The sequence below is a fragment of the Lipotes vexillifer genome, unplaced genomic scaffold (assembly GCF_000442215.2).
Source record: "Lipotes vexillifer unplaced genomic scaffold, Lipotes_vexillifer_v1.1 scaffold826, whole genome shotgun sequence".
Lineage (NCBI taxonomy): Eukaryota > Metazoa > Chordata > Mammalia > Artiodactyla > Lipotidae > Lipotes > Lipotes vexillifer.
In genome coordinates, this window is record NW_006789439.1 from 1,325,461 (window position 1) to 1,346,815 (window position 21,355).

General features: G+C 37.1%; 2 pseudogenes; both read left to right on the plus strand.

Moving 5' to 3' along the window:
* The first annotated feature begins 4,268 nt into the window (after positions 1 to 4,268).
* LOC103086384 (eukaryotic translation initiation factor 2 subunit 3 pseudogene) lies at positions 4,269 to 5,686 on the plus strand (annotated as a pseudogene).
* Positions 5,687 to 19,601: 13,915 nt separating this feature from the next.
* LOC103086668 (eukaryotic translation initiation factor 2 subunit 3 pseudogene) lies at positions 19,602 to 21,019 on the plus strand (annotated as a pseudogene).
* Positions 21,020 to 21,355: the final 336 nt, after the last annotated feature.

Sequence of the window (21,355 nt, forward strand, 5' to 3'; positions counted from 1 at the left end):
AGTGGCACCTCCCCACACGATCGTTGCTGTATTGTGCTGAAGCTTCACTAGAGAAAGTGCATGCTTTCATCCGGCCTCTGCAGGGCACGTGCTCTGTTACGTGAAGAGCATGACAAATCTGTATAGTTTCCAATCTCTTCTTCTATTTTCATTTCCACAATCTTAGAGGAAAAAAGCTCGATAAAAATAAATGTAGCTGTATTGTAATCTTCATGTAGTCTTGTGGTTAAAGAAAGAAAAGTAAATATTAAAAAACCTCTGTGTTTTAGTTGGGAACACAAATAAAATGATTTATTTGCTTCTGCATATACCCTTTATTTTTACTTTCTGATCATGCTACTGAGACTGGATTTCACTAGAGTCCCCACGGTAATGGGGCCTGGTGACTAATCCACTGAGCCATACAAACCCCATCTGCTTACTCACTTTGACATTTTAATAATATCCCATTTGGACCTTTGTTCAGTTTTGCTTTGTGTGCTACATCTTTGTTTTAACATTATATCTGAAAGAATTTACTATAATGAATACTATCAAAGCTCCCTAATTAAAGCACACGGAAAGTTTTTTTGTTTGTTTGTTTTGTTTTGTTTTGTTTTGTTTTTTGGTATGTCAACTATGTATACTTTCCACGGGAAATGTACCCGCTAAAATTTGTCATATGGACCATCAAATTGTCCTCTTAATTATTGTTCATTGTGTATTTTACTTGGAATAAAGGAAAAATATGTCATTAAAAAAGCAACATCCGGGCTTCCCTGGTGGTGCAGTGGTTGAGAGTCCGCCTGCCGATGCAGGGGACACGGATTCGTGCCCCAGTCCGGGAAGATCCCACATGCCGCGAAGCGGCTGGGCCCTTGAGCCATGGCCGCTGAGCCTGCACGTCCGGAGCCTGTGCTCCACAACGGGTGAAGCCACAACAGTGAGAGGCCCGCGTACCGCAAAAAAAAAAAAACCAAAAAAACAACATCCTATTTTATTTCCATCTTACTCAGAGATTCCTGTATGGAGTGTTTTTCTCTGGAAATACCATAATAGATTATTCTAATGGTATAGCAGAGTAAGATAGCTTCAGACAACATTGCTGATGACAGAAGTAACGTTAAATGCTGACTTGTTTTATTTTATAAATATGTGATTTCTTCAAATGAAGATTGATTATGACCTAGTATTTACATACATAAATCATACATATTGTGACAGACTTGTAACATGCTGTATGTGTTGCCCTCCCGGAGCTTGATTGTATTCAGCATATGCCACAGTCAAAAGCTTATTAATTATTATTGATTAATTCATATACTCCCTTTCACTCACACCAAAATATTGAGGAATATTATAGAAGGAAGAAGGAAGACTTAAACACGCATTAGAAGATCCCCCAAATATTTACTCAGATCTTCATAGGAAACTAAATACACAGAAATCCTATAATTTAACCTAGATTTTGTAGCAGGCACAGATGGTAAAGCAAGTGATAAATCATTTGCAGGATGCTAAGCTGCAAACAGAAAGTTAAGCATGATCCAGACTGTAAAGCAGTGTAGGAGTCCAAGTGTGAAAAGATTTAAATAATAGAACAGTAACATGCAACACATTTTCTCTCTTTTCCAAGTAATCTCAGTAGCATTAGAATTTACCACTGACTGCTGCTCTAATAAAATAATTATATTTATAGAGTGCTCTTCAGAAGGTAATACCATTTTACACATGTTATATCTCATTTAATCTTCTTGAAAACACAATGAGATCTGTGTAGAAGTTCAGAGAGGTTAAGTGGGCTGTGCAATATTACACATCCAGTAAGTAGTGGAGCAGAGTCTCAATTCAAGCTTGTGACCCCAAACTTAGTGCTCTAAGTTTCATCACCACGGAAAACTGGGAAACACCATGTGCTGTGCCTTCATCCCAGGGCTGATTCATTCATTTCAGCCATCTTTTACAATGTATATTAACAGCCATGGTGTTAATGACCATCCAGTGATCTATATCAGTCACTTAGAGAGTAAATAAATATATTTACTCTGCCAAATTCATTGGTTCTGCCACATATTAATAATCTATACAGGAAAAATGAGGTAGAGAGTTGAGATACTAATCAGACATCATAATAACTGAAGAGATGGCTCACCTGTACTATGGAGAGGTAATGCTGTAGAGAGAAAAGGACGCAGGCTTTAGAGTTGCAAAAGTCCAGGTTCTTACCATGAATTTTCCATATAGGAGCACAGTTTGAGCAAATTAATTAATTTCTATAAGTTTTAGCCACCTTAAAAACAGTTTTTTTAAAGGATTAAAAATATGTAGAGTTACTGTCACATAATGGGCACTCCATAAGAGTTATCATTACCATGAGTATAATTTAGATAGTGTATCTAAGTACCACATTGACTTCAACTAGGAACTTCCAGGGGACATAATTTTAAGAGTTAAATAAAGAATAAAACCACTGGTATCAGTTTGCTAAATATTTAAAATACTTGAAGACTGGTTATTAATCACATTGTTTTCTAGTTAATATGGGTAAACATTTATGATTCATATCTAAAATTATACTTAAAGGAGAAGGAAATTTACTAAGAATTTAAAGGTCAGGAGTAAAATATGGTCAGTGCCACAGAATTATATCATTTCATGATATCTGAGTACAAAAAGATGTGATGGCTTTTGTCTCTGGAAAAGTGGGGAGATCAATTTATATTTGACATTATCAGCACATCAATGATAAATAAAATCTTAAAAATTAAAAAACATCCGTGGGTACCCAAATATCTAAAAGGTGCCAACTCATAATACTGAAAAATCCTAACACAAGATCATAGAACAGGAGAACTCAAATAAGCAAAGAACGGAAAAACAGCTATTAGAACCATAAGAGCTGCTTTATTTGTATATATTTAATTTTGAAATTTAAGGGTGGCCAATTGATAGGAAAACATCCTACTATGATGAAAGTTTTAGTTCCCTCAAGAGAAGACTCCAGATGGCAACTAATGATAAATCATTCAACTTTGTGGCTATATTTTCACCAGATGTTTTTAATGGTATAACTTCTGAATGAGTTATACTCTATCTGGGTTGAATTGTGTCGCCAAATTGTGAATATGTAAGCCGAGAAAAATTCGGCTCCACAGTTTGAATCTAATATGTAAAGATTGACTGGGCCAGTAGGTGATCTTCCCTAGCTAAATTCTTCATTAACTTTTTTCATATAATAGAGGCAACCAATGGGCAATTTAAATTAGATGAAAAAATCCAAGATATCAGGGAATATGAGATCTTGTTTGCTATTAGATAAGAAAAGAAAGAGAAAGAAGTCTATGAATAAAACCCAATGGGAAAAGTTCAGAGAGACCGGATGTCTGTCTGACCTCAACAATAAGAGCAAAGACAGTATCCTCAGAGAGCACAGGAAAAGAACAAATGAAAAAGATGAAAAAGACAAAGAACCAGAAATGTAACTCTGGAATATAACAGGAGAAATTATCCAGAGTTTCATCAGTTTATCTGTTCCAATGTAGAAAATTCATCAGGCAAATAGACTGATAGAGATAAAAGAAATACTCCTAAATTCCAAAGATGATTTAAGTTTAACCAAATTTTGAAAAAAATTGTTGTGAGTACAGCTGAAAGCTTCAATAAAAGAACCAACAGAATGTTTCTCCTTTGCAAAGATGGTTATAAACTAAAAAGAGATTTGAAGAGTATTCAAGTCAACACAAGTCTAGACTGTCAATAACCCCCAGATCCCGAAAGACGACTTCCAGTCTGGCATACAAGAAGCTTAGAAGTTGCCATTTCATCCTAACAACAAGTAAAAGCTAAACATAATGAAAAATCAACTCTTCTTAGATCCATAAGAGAAGTGAAGTCGCAGGGCAAACTGCTGTCCCCCTCCAATTGAGAGACTGAAAGGCAAGCACATAGAATCAGAACTTGCCAACACAGAAACTCATGAGAAGCAACCTCATGGGAACTAGTACCATCAGGGTAGGGAAAACTAAAATGTAATCAATGAATTGCTGAAGGCTCAGTGTGGACAACTTCTGAGAGTTAAAAACTCCAGGAAGATTCAGTCATAAGGGGGTCCCCGCACTTTTGTGAGTTTTACCTTTACAAGCTTGACCTTTTGTGAGTTTTACCTTTGGAAGTTCTCACAGTGAATATCGGAGAAAAATCTCCTTGTGCTTCTGGCAGGAGGAGAGGTAAAGGAACCATCTTGAGATATGTCAGAGCATTCTGTTCTTCATAACAAGATCTGCCCTTAGATGGCGGGGGGCGAGGCTGGTGTGACTCTGGGACAGCAACATCTTTCTCGCCAAGATCTCACCACACTGGATGTTACCAGGTTGACTCCACTCTCGCATGAAGTTATCAGCAGACAAGCCACAATTAATATAGGTACACTTGGTCACATTGCCCATGGAAAATCTACTGTTGTAAAAGCTATTGCTGGAGTTCACACTGTCAGGTTCGAAAATGAACTAGAAAGAAATATTACGATCAAGCTTGGATAGGCTAATGCCAAGATTTACAAACTTAATGAGGCAAACTGTCTTCGCCAGAATGTTACAGATCTTGTGGAAGCAGTAAACCTGATGAGTTTCCTATAGACATTCCATGGACTAAAGGGAACTTCAGACTAGTCAGACATATTTCCTTTGTTGACTGTCCCGGCCATGATATTTTGATGGCTACTGTGCTGAATGGTGCAGCAGTGATGGATGCAGATCTTCTGTTAATAGCTGGTAATGAATCCTGTCCTCAACCTCAGACTTCTGAACACCTGGCTGCCATAGAAATTATGAAGCTGAAACGTATTTTGATTCTGCAGAATGAAATTAATTTGGTAAAAGAAAGTCAGGCTAAAGAACAGTATGAACAGAACCTTGCATTTGTACAAGGTACAGTAGCAAGAGGAGCTCCTATTATTCCAATTTCTGCTCAGCTGAAATATAATACTGAAGTTGTCTGTGAGTGTATCATTAAGAAAATTCCAGTACCTCTAAGGGACTTTACTTCAGAACCTCGACTTACTGTTATTAGGTCCTTTGATGTCACCAAACCTGGCTGTGAGTTTGATGACCTTAAAGGTGGTGTGGCTAGTAGTAGTACTTTAAAAGGAGTATTAAAGGTGGGCCAGGAGATAGAAGTCAGACCTGATATTGTTTCCAAAGACAGCAAAGGAAAACTCGTGTAGACCAATCTTGTCCAAAACTGTATTACTTTTGAGGAACAAAATGACCTTCAGTATGCTGCTCCAGGGGGTCTTATTGGAGTTGGAAGAAAAATTCACCCCACTTTGTGCTGGGCTGACAGAATGGTGGGGCAGATACTTGGTGCAGTTGGAGCTTTACCAGAGATCTTCACGGAATTGGAAATTTTCTATTTCCTACTTAGACGACTTCTTGGTGTACACATGGAAGGAGACAAAAAAGCAGCAAAGGGTCAAAAGCTGTCTAAGAATGAAGTGCTTATGGTGAACATAGGATCCCTTTCAACAGGAGGAAGAGTTGGGGCAGTCAAGGCTGATTTGGGTAAAATCGTTCTCACCAATCCTGTGTGCACAGAAGTGGGAGAAAAAATAGCCCTTAGCCAGAGAGTTGAGAAACACTGGCGTTTAATTGGTTGGGGTCAGATAAGAAGAGGAGGAGTAACAATCAAGCCACCAGTAGATGATGACTGAAGATTATCAGTTAAATAATACATTTGGCTGAAGTCAGAATTTCTCTTAACAACCTAGGGGTATAATTTCAAAGCAATACCGGGGATACAGCTCACTACCTTAGTAGAAGCCATAAGGTTGTTTTCATTTTCTTCTGATGAAAATTAGCCTCTACTACTAAAATGAAAAATTAGCCTCTACTACTAAGATGAAAAATTAGCCTCTACTACTAAAATGACTATAATAAATGTCAGAATTGGCACATTGATGGATTTAATCCACATTTTAGCAGTAATTGATCATTAAACAGTGTCACATTTGTGCATCAATTCAGGTTTGAAATGAAACTGCTATTACAACCAGACTTTGCTATAGCATACATACCACTGAACCTGTTTGAAATAAAGTTTTTCTCTTATTTTTTCATGAAAAAAAAAAAAAAGAAAAAAGAAAAGTTATTTAGCCTGAGCCTAACCTGCTTGGGTTTTATTAGTGCCTAACTGACGTGGGAATAGGAAAGTACACAAGTCCAGCCTTTTTTAGCCATCCTGTCTCACTGAAGAAGTGGGAGGAGGAGGAGGACTGAAAAATATACAAGCAGAGAGATAGAAAGTTTAAGAAAAAAAGCCCAAAATAAATGCTACAGATAAAAAATAATGTAACAGATGTGAATAATGCTTCTGATAGGTTTACTAGTAGACTGGACATGACTGAGGAAAGACTCTTTGAGCTTGAAGCTATCTCAGTAAAAACTTCCAAAACTGAAAAGCAAAGATGAAAAGAAAAGACTGAAAAGAATCAGAACAGAATATCCAAGAACTCTGGGACTACTACAAAAGGTGTAACATAGGCATAATGGGAATTCCAAAAGGAGAAGGAAGAAAGAAAGAAAAAAAAAACAGAAGAAACATTTGAAACAATAATAGCTGACAAGTATCCTAGATTAATGTCAGACAACAAACCACAGATCCAGGAAGCTCAGAGAACACCAAGCAGAAAAAATTACCAGAAATACTACACCCGGGCAAAACATTTTCCAATGACAGAAAATCAAAGGTAAAGAAAAAAATCCTTAAAGAAGACAGATGGGGGACAAAAACCTTACCTGTAGAGGAGAAAAGATAAGAATTACGTCTAACTCAGAAACCACACAAGCAAAGAGTGTGGAGTGAAATATTTAAAGTGTTGAGAAAAGACACCACCAACCTCAGATTCTATATCCTGAAAAATTACCCTACAAAAGTGAAGGAGCAATAAACCTTTCTCAGACAAACAATCCTCAGATGCCTAGGTTAATTTGTCACATAGCAAGGTCAAATAACTGAAACATGAGTAGGGAAGTAATGTCCTAAAAGAGTCTAAGAAGATGAAAGATGGGGGCTTCCCTGGTGGCGCAGTGGTTGAGAATCTGCCTGCTAATGCAGGGGACACGGGTTCGAGCCCTGGTCTGGGAGGATCCCACATGCCGCGGAGCAACTAGGCCCGTGAGCCACAACTACTGAGCCTGCGCGTCTGGAGCCTGTGCTCCACAACAAGAGAGGCTGCGATAGTGAGAGGCCGGCACACCGTGATGAAGAGTGGCCCCCACTTGCCACAACTAGAGAAAGCCCTCGCAAAGAAATGAAGACCCAACACAGCAAAAATAAATAAATAAATAAACTCGTACCCCCAACATCTAAAAAAAAAAGAAGATGAAAGATGGATAATCTTAGCCCAGTTTCTCAAAATGTTAGCTGCATTGGCAATATTTCAAAGTATAGTAAAATCTTAATTGAGCAATAGGTTCAGTTAACAAAAGTCACCTATCAACTTTTATAAGAAGAAAGTAACTTTCAAGCAAATAAGCTCCTATAGGAATATATACATACTTATATATAGAATCTGATTTCAGTATGCATTTGGACCAATCAGCTTGTTCTACTTTATCTTGGGGTAGGCAGCCCCAAGTGTCAAGTTCCAATGCTCATCTCTTAGTTGATTGTTTGAAAGTCAGAGTATATTTTTCAATAGCATCAGTATGATAAATGATAGCTTGTATATCAAGCCCACAAAAGACCAGGACAGATTTGATATGCTATACATTTATAGTAAAAAGAAAATTATAGAGTTGCAATACCAATAGTTAAAATATAAATTAAGTAAAGGCAATATTCATTATCTATGAGTTGCCATATTAACACACTTGTCTCCTTTAGGAGTTTCCACCAATGTCCAAAGTCCTTCTAATATCCTAGAAGTCAACAACACTTTGAAAGTTTAGTCGTATTTATTATGGCAGAATACTAGTTTCAGATCAAATTTATGAGACAGCAGGATTGCATATATCATGAGACGTGAATTCTCTTTATAGTACAATGGTGTCTATTCAATAATCAAATATACAGTCTATTTGTACCATTTTAGTATTTTAAAATTCTATGAAATCTTATTTTGGTACCTTTGCTTTATAGAAAGATTACTGTTCATATTTATAATTTATTTGATTGTAAGTCCTTCATTAAGAATATGGCATCCAAATCACAACATTATTCCAAAGCTTCTTTATAACTCAGTTTCCAGAAATGCATTGTGGCAAATAAAATAAAATAATAAAATAGAAAGGAAGTTCCATGTAGTTAATTTGGAGTTTAAAGAGATAGTTGACCAGGAAGCTGTTGATATACTTAAAGAGGTTTTTTTTTTTTTTTGAAGTACTCCTTAGAGTTCTTGATGTTACTGTACATATGGATCTATAAAAAGAGGCTATAATAGTCATCATTTCCAAGAATAAATTGACTCCAGAAGATCCCCTCACTTTATTTTTCATGAAAACACTTTGGAAAATTATCACTTTGAAACAGAAGGAAGAAAGATAGATATTATAAAAGACTATGGAGGAAGAAAAGATTACTCAGGGAGGAAGGAATGAATTGTGAAAGACTAGTTGATTTTAGGGAACAGAAAAGACAGAGTCAGTTGAGGCAGGATGGCTTTAGAGGTAGGCCTGAGTTTGAAACTCACTTCTAGCCCTTTCTAGGTGTGTAAACTTTATCAGGTTACATAATCTTTCCAGGCCTCAGTTTCCTCATCTACAAAACAGAGAAATAACAATAATAACAACCTTACAGGATATTTTTGAAGACTGAAGTTTAAATAATTGGAAACCAGAAAAGGAGAGTCTTGATCTGGAGTTGAATTATTTGGAATGTTTATTAATGAGGAGCTAGGAGAAGCAAAAGAAGCCCAGCATATATCTTGGGTATACACAGTGGGTCTCCCGTGAAAGCAAGGTCTGCAGCAGTGGGGAGGAGAGAGCAAAGACAGTTCCATTTGTTAGATAGACAGATCTTCCTGAAAAACACAAGAAAAACGTTGGACTGTATATATTGCTATGGGCTGTTTAATATTTAACAGCTTGCTTTCTAGAAAAAAGAAGCACCCTAATTTATTGTATTTGTCAAATTTCATGGTGTGAACAGTCCCATAATAGCCGCATTCAAAGTGCCAACGTGATGTCACTGAATGCATACCTGGGAAGAGATGTTAAGAGATGTTAAGAATTCAATCTTGAGAGCAGAAGTCAGCTCCAGCATACCACTGTGTGTGTGTGTGTGTGTGTGTGTGTGTGTGTGTGTGTGTGTGTGTGTGATACATATGTGACCTTAAATACATGGAAGTACTGATAAAATGGTATAAATTATCAGGCTAAAATATAAATAAAATTAATCACTGTTGCTGCTTTGAGGTCATTTGCTGAAAGTGGTGACTTTGAGCTTTGAACTATGTGGGTGCCTGAGCTTGGGCAATAGCAGAATAAGCCTTAGGCTCATACAAGGTGGGGAGTCTAATTAAAGAGCATATCTACATAAAGGGACTCTAAGAGCTAGATCTTCACTGTAATCAGAAGTAAATCCACCTTCCTCCAGCCTCTGGGGACTGAATGGAAATTTGTCATCCAACTAATCAGATCAGGAGAAAAAAAATTGCTTCTGAGAAGTTTTAACCACTAGCTAGCTCTCAAATGTATTGGTAGCCCACACAAGTGGTTCTGTAAATCTAAACACTCTGTAAGTCTAAAGTACCCTTACAAATGTCGCACCAAAAATGCCGACTGTCTCTGGGGGAGTGCACCCTCATCCCAGAAACAATTTTGAAAGAAAAATGAGCATTTTTACAAAAAAACATTAAGTTCAGAAGGAAATATGGCACTGTGCATGAAACCCATGGAAAAAGCATAAAGCAGAAACAGGTCCCCAGAGACTTCAAATATTAGAATAGAAAACTAATATGGTTATCATGTTTAAGGAAGTAAAAGACAGGGACTTCTCTGGTGGTGCAGTGGTCAAGGGCCAATGCAGGGGACAGGGGCTCGAGCCCTGGTCCGGGAAGATCACACATGCCACGGAGCAACTAAGCCTGTGCACCACAACTGCTGAGCCCGCGTGGCGCACCACAATGAAGAGTAGCCCCCACTCGTCACAACTAGAGAAAGCCTGCACGCAGCAATGAAGACCCAATGCAGTCAAAAATAAATAAATAAAAATAAATAAATTTATTAAAAAAAAAAAGAAGTAAAAGACAAATTTAAAGAAATGTTCCAGGAAACAGAAAACAAGGAATTACCAACCAATCAAATAAAATCAATCAAATAGAATTTATAAAATTATTTTAAAAAATTATAAATGGCTACATATTATAGTTTAACATGTATAAAAATTCACTGGGTTGCATGTCAAAAGTTTCCTGGACCCTACTCTCATAGATTCTGACTTAGTTGGTTTGAAATCAGGCCCAAGAACTGTCATATCTAACAAGCTCCCAGGTGATACCAGTGCTGCTTCTCTGAAAATTACACTTTGAGTAACACTGCAGTGAATACAAACACCCAGTGGATGCATTTGATAGCAACTTGTATTAGCTAAAGAGAGAATTAATAAGTTGGAATGTAGATCAGAAGAAATATTCAGACTGCATCCAGGAAATATAAAGAGATGGAAAACATAAAAGAAAGATAAAGAATCATGGAGAATAGAATGTGAGAAAAATAAAATGTAACAGAGGCCATATCTGAAGAGAATAATGATAGAAGATTTTTCGAAGTGTTGAAAGATACAATTCACAAATTCAAGGAGTCAAATAAATCTCAAGTAAGATAAATTTTAAAATAAATAAATAAAAAAGGAAAGGGAACAAGGTTTGTCCTTCAGCCAGCAAAGTGATTGGTTGGCTCCCTTGCTTGTGAGGGCTGTAAATGAAAAGAGACAAAGTGTAGCAATATGGGGACACTTCTCAGGAGCTGGTCCAGGATTCCTTCAGTTGCAGCTTTGCATCATGAGACGGTTCAAGAATCTCAGAGAGCTGGGGTATTGCTTTTCCTCTGATCTTAGCTAGAAACAGGGAAAGGAACTGTGTGTTCCTTCAATTTGTTCTATAAAATCTGGGGTTGGAGACTGTATCTTGTTTATAAAAGATGTTGTGAGAGGATATTCATTTGTCTCTGGAATCACACTTGAACCTGGTAGGAGAGTGTTATTCATTTTCCGAAAGGGCCTATGTTGTGTATGATCAGAATTTGGTGAAGTCATAATTTAGGGGAGCTGCCTGGATATTTTCTTCCTTCTGTGAACTTGTTCCAGGTCTAGACTGGACAGCATGGATTGGCATTCAAAGGCACTGAAAGAAGATCTGTCTCAAATTTGCTGTATGTTAAAAGGCTACATCATCTAAAGGAAAGTGAATTGCTTTCTTTCATAGACATTTTCAATAACAAGTAACAAAACAGAAGGATTTTCTGTTAACCTTCACTAGGTGGGAAAATTACATTAATAGAAAATTCCATTCTCTGAGGCACTCCTGTTAACCTAGATTTTCACTATAATTTGCCTGAGTATTTATTTATTTATCATCAAAGGACTAGAAAGTTGTGTTAGTTATAAATAAATGGAAGCAACTGAAAACTCCCAGAGAAAATTCTCTCCTCATCCCCTATTAATTTTAGTAAATTAATTTTATATCAGAATAAAATCTATTTTGGAGATCTCATAGGATAATAAAAATGTTACTTAACTGGATTAGTATAACTCATTGAAAAGTATCAGTCTGTCAATCTTTTGTTAAATAAAGATTTATTGGTGTTGGAGACTAACTATTTTCTGGATAGAGTTGACCCTTGAACAACAGGGGTTTGAACGGTGTGGGCCCACTTATATGTGGATTTTTTCAATATACATAGTATAGTACTATACAATCCACAGTTGGTTGTATCCTGGAGGTGGAACCACAGATAACAGAAGGCCAACCATAAAGTTATACAAAGATTTTCAAAAATGTGGAGGGTGGACACCACTAACTTCCACGTGTTTCAAGGGTCAACTGTGGGAAGTGCTGGGGATATAAAGAAGAGAGCAGATTTCTGCATCTACTGTGCACAGTTATAACTGTGCTGTTATAACGGATCCCAGACTACTTCTTCTGCCATCATCAACTATAAAACTGACAGAACATATGAGGCAACTATTTCCAGGCATTGGAGAACAGCAGGCACAACACTGTAATCCTGGAGGACAAAGGAAATAAGAGATGAAACTCACCATTGTCCAGACAATTTTCTGATAATGGTGCAGAGAGCTGGTATCTGAGAAAATTGTGGTGGCAAGTCACTGAGCTAAAGAGTTTGAGATCAAAGTTTGAGTCAACTTAAGTGGCTGGATTCTGCAGAATGAGGCATCAAAGTTAGGGAACTATGCAGAATGGAGGCTCCAGAATTCTCTGTGTGGTGTCCCCTATGAATTTGTGGCTGAGGATTGGACTATAGATGTGTAGGGTGAAACTACTTAACAACTTAAGACTCATTTAGAGAGTAGAGCAGGGACACTAGATGACGGGCATCTGTGGGAAGAACAGTGCCAGGGAACATTGAAATTCTGGCCCGCCAGAGTGGAAAAATCATCTTAACACCTTGATAACACTTTCACATGATGTTGAGACACAGGAAAGGCGAGACCTTAGGGCTAAGGGCCACAACCTAAAGTAAGGCCCACCCTAAACCCTCCCTAACAAAGCCTAAAGATTAAATCCAAGAGATATGCATAGAAGGCAGAGTTTGGATATTGATACATTTGGGAAACACATTAAACTTTGCATAGATCTCGATAACAGAACATAAAACTCAATCACTCCAGTATACAGGGACCAGCCAGCAATTGAACTGTCTGATGACACAAGAATTTATACTCATCCTAAGAAGATGACAGAAGACAGTCTCTGCAATGTATTAACAACAATGTCCAGTATTCAATAAAGAAATGACTAGACATACAAAGAAATAGGAAATTATGATTCATATTCGAGAAGCAATGCAGTGGATAGAAAGTAACCTTGAGATATGCCACTTACTGGGCATATAAGATGAGAATTTAAAGGTAAATAATCCAAGTTCCTGCTCTCAAAGTCATTATAATTTGGCAAGGGAAGCAGATATGTAAAGAAAACAGTGAAGTGTGAGATGAGCAATACTAAAATTTTGTGGTTGGTAGTATAGTTGCAGCACAAAAAGAGTAATGATCGAATCTTTGCGGTGGATTCAAAGAGTTCACAAAGCATCTGAAATGGGTCTTAAAGGTTAAGTAGAAGCTTGCAAGGCTGGGGAGGAGGAATAAGTGCAGTACCGACTGAAGAACAGAAGAAAAGTATGTGAAGGCATGCTGGCTTGAAACAGCGGCCCTGCAAGCATAGCAGTGGTTAAGAACATGGTATAAGAAGAATACCTACTTCTTGGGGTTGCTGTGAAGACGAAATGACAAGAACTTAATAACGTTAGTTATTATCTTGGGAAATTGCTTAGTGAGTTTTGGAAGAAGCTATGTACGTCAGTATGGCTGTAGTATACATATAGGAGGAAAAGACTTAAAGCCTATTATGGGGCCAAAGCTAAATGAAATAGAAGATGTGAAGGTTCCAGCAGTGTTAGTGCTCAATTAGCTCAGGGCAAATCAGCTTTTATGCGTTCACTCTGGAGAGGCAAAGACAGAACAAAAAATCAATCAAGTGCATTGTATGAGGCCCACAGGAATGACTATGGGCAGAGGGCAGTTATACTTTTCCCAATGCAGTAATGTCGATGCTTCTCTACGTGAAAGGCTAATAGACAAAATCGGGGTCACTATCCAAAGAGCTTAGCGTTCAAAGAGATAGTTGCAAATAGCAGTTGTAGATGAGAAATAAGGTCAACACGAGTAAAATTGCCAATTAGCTCAATATACACCAGATTAAATGCACCCTTGAGGATATAAACTGGATGCTACATTAAGAAATATAAGTATGATCAAGAAAATAATGACTGATAAAAACTGAAGTGCAAGTGTTACCAAATTCCCCTCGTGGGTGAAATAGCAATGTATCCTCCTTTCTCCTAGAAAAAGTTTTTCGATAATTTCCTAAAGTGACACTTTGGTATTAAGATTTTTATTTAGTTGCTTTAATGCTTAAGCCACAGAACTTGACTACCAGTAACATAACATTCAATTACAAGTGTTCCTATTCCAAACATATACTCACCTCTCCCCATCCATCAAACCTTGACTGAATGCCAGGGCACGGCATCATGTCCTGAGACATTTGATATTTGTCAAACAGGAGAGAAAACGAATCCCTGAGATATGGGTTTCCCTTAAAAAATGACTTGTTCAAATTTAGAGACCATCTGGAGAAGGACTAGCCTTTTTATCTACACCCGCACTTGCTCATTCATCAACTCCTCTCCCTGTGCTGTGAGGGATTAAAATAAGTAAATAAGTGAAAGGAGTTCTAGCCTCTGCCCTTAAAGAACGCCTGGTCTTTAGTTAAGCTCCTGCCAGTACAAGGTAGAAATGAACAGTTTGATTGAAGGTTAATAGTTAGTGTACTCCAAAATATACCAACATCTCAATTAAAAACAGCTGACTCTATTATATTAGTCACGAAATAATAACCTCAAAACCAAAACTATTTATTCATGTTGAACAATGGCCAGCTCATGACTGATAACAACAGATATATGTATATCTATCTATACATATATATGCAAATAGGAGAGGAATGGTAAGGTTACAGATTTAACAGCTTAATCCATGTATGCTAGAAACAGTTAAATAGCAAAACCTTAGTCTCCATAAGGCAAGGAGTTCTTTGATATGGTTACACAGGAAGTATCACAGAATCAATGACTTTTGCACAATGAGAAAACAATTTCAGGTAGAATTCGGCTTGGAAAGTTTTCTCTATCCATCCAAAAGCCAGGACTGGTTATAAAGCCCTTTCTGTTGCCACAATACTCTGAGAGAGACAGTAAGAAGTGCAACACAGAAAGAAAGAGATGTTGCTCTAAAGTGCTAGGGTAGAATTCAAAATCATGTCAGATTCACTCCAAGCTCATACTCTTCCTCTGTACTTTCCTTTGGGGAAAAGACCATGGGCTCAGAAAAGCATGAGGTTGAATCCTGGGCTTTGAGCAAATTCCCTAATCTTTCTGCTTTTCATTTCCTTCATCTTTAAAATTTTACTCTTTAGCAAAGTACTAGGTATGTGGATGCACTTAATAAATATTTGTTGAATGAATGAATGAAACAAATAACAGCTAATTGTGAACTTGTGACAATTAAAAGAAATACTATTTCTTTTTTATTTACATAATGCTTTGCACATAGCAGGTGCCAAATAATTGCTCCTTTCTCTTATTCCATAGGAGAGGAAGCCACACCTTATACTTCTTTTGATTAATCATAGTAGCTAGCATAGTAGTAGAACAATAAAATATACCTTTATGGGTTATTTAATAGTACTCATTTTCTGTAACAGTAATTAGAACCTGAGGATTTATGTCAGGCTAATGTATGTCAAGAATATTACAGTAATCTAGGCAAGCAGTCAGCAAACTGCAGACCTGCAGGCGATATCTGCAGATGTGTTTGATTTGGTCATGCACAGAAAAATGGTACATATTTCAATATCTTTAGAAGGAATATGTATTCCAGTTCTGCTGTAGCCCCTATAATTTCCTACTATCTTATAGACTAAGTTCATGAGCAGTTCATTTCTCTCACCTTTCTGGCTGTCTTAGGCATTTATGTATCTCCGTTTAAGCCTAAAGTAAAAGTATTAAAAATTGCACTAGAGAAATGGAGATATCTCCTTTAAATAAAGCACAGATAGAGAAAAGCTTTATTTTTTAACTTAATTTTATTTATTTTTTTTATACAGCAGGTTCTTATTAGTCACCCATTTTATACACATGAGTGTATACATGTCAATCCCAATCGCCAATTCATCACCCCACCCCACCCCCCGCCACTTTCCCCCCTTGGTGTCCATACTTTTGTTCTCTACATCTGTATCTCTATTTCTGCCCTGCAAACTGGTTCATCGGTACCATTTTCTAGGTTCCACATATATGCGTTAATATATGATATTTGTTTTTCTCTTTCTGACTTACTTCACTCTGTATGACCGTCTCTAGATGCATCCACGTCTCTACAAATGACCCAATTTCACTCCTTTTTATGGCTGAGTAATATTCCATTGTATATATGTACCACATTTTCTTTATTCATTTGTCTGTCAATGGGCATTTAGGTTGCTTCTATGACCTGGCTATTGTGAACATTGGGGTGCATGTGTCTTTTGAGTTATGGTTTTCTCTGGGTATATGCCCAGTAGTGGGATTGCTGGGTCATATGGTAGTTCTATTTTTAGTTTTTTAAGGAACCTTCATACTATTCTCCATAGTGGCTGTATCAATTTACATTCCCACCAACAGTGCAAGAGGGTTCCCTTTTCTCCATACCCTCTCCAGCATTTGTTGGTTGTAGATTTTCTGATGATACCCATTCTAACCGGTGTAAGGTAATACCTCATGGTAGTTTTGATTTGCCTTTCTCTAACAATTAGTGATGTTGAGCAGCTTTTCATGTGCCTCTTGGCCATCTGTATATCTTCTTTGGAGAAATGTCTGCTTAGGTCTTCTACCCATTTTTGGATTGGGTTTTTTCTTTTTTTAATATTGAGCTGCACGAGCTGTTTATATATTTTGGAGATTAATCCTTTGTCCGTTGATTCATTTGCAAATATTTTCTCCCATTCTGAAGGTTGTCTTTTTGTCTTGTTTATGGACTCCTTTGCTGTGCAAAAGTTTTGAAGTTTCATTAGGTCCCATTTGATTATTTTTGTTTTTATTTCCATTACTCTAGGAGGTGGATCAAAAAAGATCTCTCTGTGGTTTATGTCAAAGAGTGTTCTTCCTATGTTTTTCTCTAAGAGCTTTATAGTGTCTGGTCTTACATTTAGGTCTCTAGTCCATTTTGAGTTTATTTTTATGTATGGTGTTAGGGAGTGTTCTAATTTCATTCTTTTACATGTCGCTCTCCAGTTTTCCCAGCACCACTTATTGAAGAGACTGTCTTTTCTCCATTATATATCCTTGCCTCCTTCATCATAGATTAGTTGACCGTAGGTGTGTGAGTTTATCTCTGGGATTTCTATCCTGTTGCATTGATCTATATTTCTGTTTTTGTGCCAGTACCATATTGTCTTGATTACTGTAGCTTTGTAGTATAGTCTGAAGTCAGGGAGTCTGATTCCTCCAGCTCTGTTTTTTTCACTCAAGACTGCTTTGGCTATTTGGGGTCTTTTGTGTCCTCATACAAATTTTAAGATATTTTGTTCTAGTTCTGTAAAAAATGCAATTGGTAATTTGATAGGGATTGCATTGAATCTGTAGATTGCTTTGGGTAGTATAGTCATTTTCACAATATTGATTCTTCCAATCCAAGAACATGGTATATCTCTCCATCTGTTGGTATCATCTTTAATTTCTTTCAAAAGGACGCAGGCTTTAGAGTTGCAAAAGTCCAGGTTCTTACCATGAATTTTCCATATAGGAGCACAGTTTGAGCAAATTAATTAATTTCTATAAGTTTTAGCCACCTTAAAAACAGTTTTTTTAAAGGATTAAAAATATGTAGAGTTACTGTCACATAATGGGCACTCCATAAGAGTTATCATTACCATGAGTATAATTTAGATAGTGTATCTAAGTACCACATTGACTTCAACTAGGAACTTCCAGGGGACATAATTTTAAGAGTTAAATAAAGAATAAAACCACTGGTATCAGTTTGCTAAATATTTAAAATACTTGAAGACTGGTTATTAATCACATTGTTTTCTAGTTAATATGGGTAAACATTTATGATTCATATCTAAAATTATACTTAAAGGAGAAGGAAATTTACTAAGAATTTAAAGGTCAGGAGTAAAATATGGTCAGTGCCACAGAATTATATCATTTCATGATATCTGAGTACAAAAAGATGTGATGGCTTTTGTCTCTGGAAAAGTGGGGAGATCAATTTATATTTGACATTATCAGCACATCAATGATAAATAAAATCTTAAAAATTAAAAAACATCCGTGGGTACCCAAATATCTAAAAGGTGCCAACTCATAATACTGAAAAATCCTAACACAAGATCATAGAACAGGAGAACTCAAATAAGCAAAGAACGGAAAAACAGCTATTAGAACCATAAGAGCTGCTTTATTTGTATATATTTAATTTTGAAATTTAAGGGTGGCCAATTGATAGGAAAACATCCTACTATGATGAAAGTTTTAGTTCCCTCAAGAGAAGACTCCAGATGGCAACTAATGATAAATCATTCAACTTTGTGGCTATATTTTCACCAGATGTTTTTAATGGTATAACTTCTGAATGAGTTATACTCTATCTGGGTTGAATTGTGTCGCCAAATTGTGAATATGTAAGCCGAGAAAAATTCGGCTCCACAGTTTGAATCTAATATGTAAAGATTGACTGGGCCAGTAGGTGATCTTCCCTAGCTAAATTCTTCATTAACTTTTTTCATATAATAGAGGCAACCAATGGGCAATTTAAATTAGATGAAAAAATCCAAGATATCAGGGAATATGAGATCTTGTTTGCTATTAGATAAGAAAAGAAAGAGAAAGAAGTCTATGAATAAAACCCAATGGGAAAAGTTCAGAGAGACCGGATGTCTGTCTGACCTCAACAATAAGAGCAAAGACAGTATCCTCAGAGAGCACAGGAAAAGAACAAATGAAAAAGATGAAAAAGACAAAGAACCAGAAATGTAACTCTGGAATATAACAGGAGAAATTATCCAGAGTTTCATCAGTTTATCTGTTCCAATGTAGAAAATTCATCAGGCAAATAGACTGATAGAGATAAAAGAAATACTCCTAAATTCCAAAGATGATTTAAGTTTAACCAAATTTTGAAAAAAATTGTTGTGAGTACAGCTGAAAGCTTCAATAAAAGAACCAACAGAATGTTTCTCCTTTGCAAAGATGGTTATAAACTAAAAAGAGATTTGAAGAGTATTCAAGTCAACACAAGTCTAGACTGTCAATAACCCCCAGATCCCGAAAGACGACTTCCAGTCTGGCATACAAGAAGCTTAGAAGTTGCCATTTCATCCTAACAACAAGTAAAAGCTAAACATAATGAAAAATCAACTCTTCTTAGATCCATAAGAGAAGTGAAGTCGCAGGGCAAACTGCTGTCCCCCTCCAATTGAGAGACTGAAAGGCAAGCACATAGAATCAGAACTTGCCAACACAGAAACTCATGAGAAGCAACCTCATGGGAACTAGTACCATCAGGGTAGGGAAAACTAAAATGTAATCAATGAATTGCTGAAGGCTCAGTGTGGACAACTTCTGAGAGTTAAAAACTCCAGGAAGATTCAGTCATAAGGGGGTCCCCGCACTTTTGTGAGTTTTACCTTTACAAGCTTGACCTTTTGTGAGTTTTACCTTTGGAAGTTCTCACAGTGAATATCGGAGAAAAATCTCCTTGTGCTTCTGGCAGGAGGAGAGGTAAAGGAACCATCTTGAGATATGTCAGAGCATTCTGTTCTTCATAACAAGATCTGCCCTTAGATGGCGGGGGGCGAGGCTGGTGTGACTCTGGGACAGCAACATCTTTCTCGCCAAGATCTCACCACACTGGATGTTACCAGGTTGACTCCACTCTCGCATGAAGTTATCAGCAGACAAGCCACAATTAATATAGGTACACTTGGTCACATTGCCCATGGAAAATCTACTGTTGTAAAAGCTATTGCTGGAGTTCACACTGTCAGGTTCGAAAATGAACTAGAAAGAAATATTACGATCAAGCTTGGATAGGCTAATGCCAAGATTTACAAACTTAATGAGGCAAACTGTCTTCGCCAGAATGTTACAGATCTTGTGGAAGCAGTAAACCTGATGAGTTTCCTATAGACATTCCATGGACTAAAGGGAACTTCAGACTAGTCAGACATATTTCCTTTGTTGACTGTCCCGGCCATGATATTTTGATGGCTACTGTGCTGAATGGTGCAGCAGTGATGGATGCAGATCTTCTGTTAATAGCTGGTAATGAATCCTGTCCTCAACCTCAGACTTCTGAACACCTGGCTGCCATAGAAATTATGAAGCTGAAACGTATTTTGATTCTGCAGAATGAAATTAATTTGGTAAAAGAAAGTCAGGCTAAAGAACAGTATGAACAGAACCTTGCATTTGTACAAGGTACAGTAGCAAGAGGAGCTCCTATTATTCCAATTTCTGCTCAGCTGAAATATAATACTGAAGTTGTCTGTGAGTGTATCATTAAGAAAATTCCAGTACCTCTAAGGGACTTTACTTCAGAACCTCGACTTACTGTTATTAGGTCCTTTGATGTCACCAAACCTGGCTGTGAGTTTGATGACCTTAAAGGTGGTGTGGCTAGTAGTAGTACTTTAAAAGGAGTATTAAAGGTGGGCCAGGAGATAGAAGTCAGACCTGATATTGTTTCCAAAGACAGCAAAGGAAAACTCGTGTAGACCAATCTTGTCCAAAACTGTATTACTTTTGAGGAACAAAATGACCTTCAGTATGCTGCTCCAGGGGGTCTTATTGGAGTTGGAAGAAAAATTCACCCCACTTTGTGCTGGGCTGACAGAATGGTGGGGCAGATACTTGGTGCAGTTGGAGCTTTACCAGAGATCTTCACGGAATTGGAAATTTTCTATTTCCTACTTAGACGACTTCTTGGTGTACACATGGAAGGAGACAAAAAAGCAGCAAAGGGTCAAAAGCTGTCTAAGAATGAAGTGCTTATGGTGAACATAGGATCCCTTTCAACAGGAGGAAGAGTTGGGGCAGTCAAGGCTGATTTGGGTAAAATCGTTCTCACCAATCCTGTGTGCACAGAAGTGGGAGAAAAAATAGCCCTTAGCCAGAGAGTTGAGAAACACTGGCGTTTAATTGGTTGGGGTCAGATAAGAAGAGGAGGAGTAACAATCAAGCCACCAGTAGATGATGACTGAAGATTATCAGTTAAATAATACATTTGGCTGAAGTCAGAATTTCTCTTAACAACCTAGGGGTATAATTTCAAAGCAATACCGGGGATACAGCTCACTACCTTAGTAGAAGCCATAAGGTTGTTTTCATTTTCTTCTGATGAAAATTAGCCTCTACTACTAAAATGAAAAATTAGCCTCTACTACTAAGATGAAAAATTAGCCTCTACTACTAAAATGACTATAATAAATGTCAGAATTGGCACATTGATGGATTTAATCCACATTTTAGCAGTAATTGATCATTAAACAGTGTCACATTTGTGCATCAATTCAGGTTTGAAATGAAACTGCTATTAC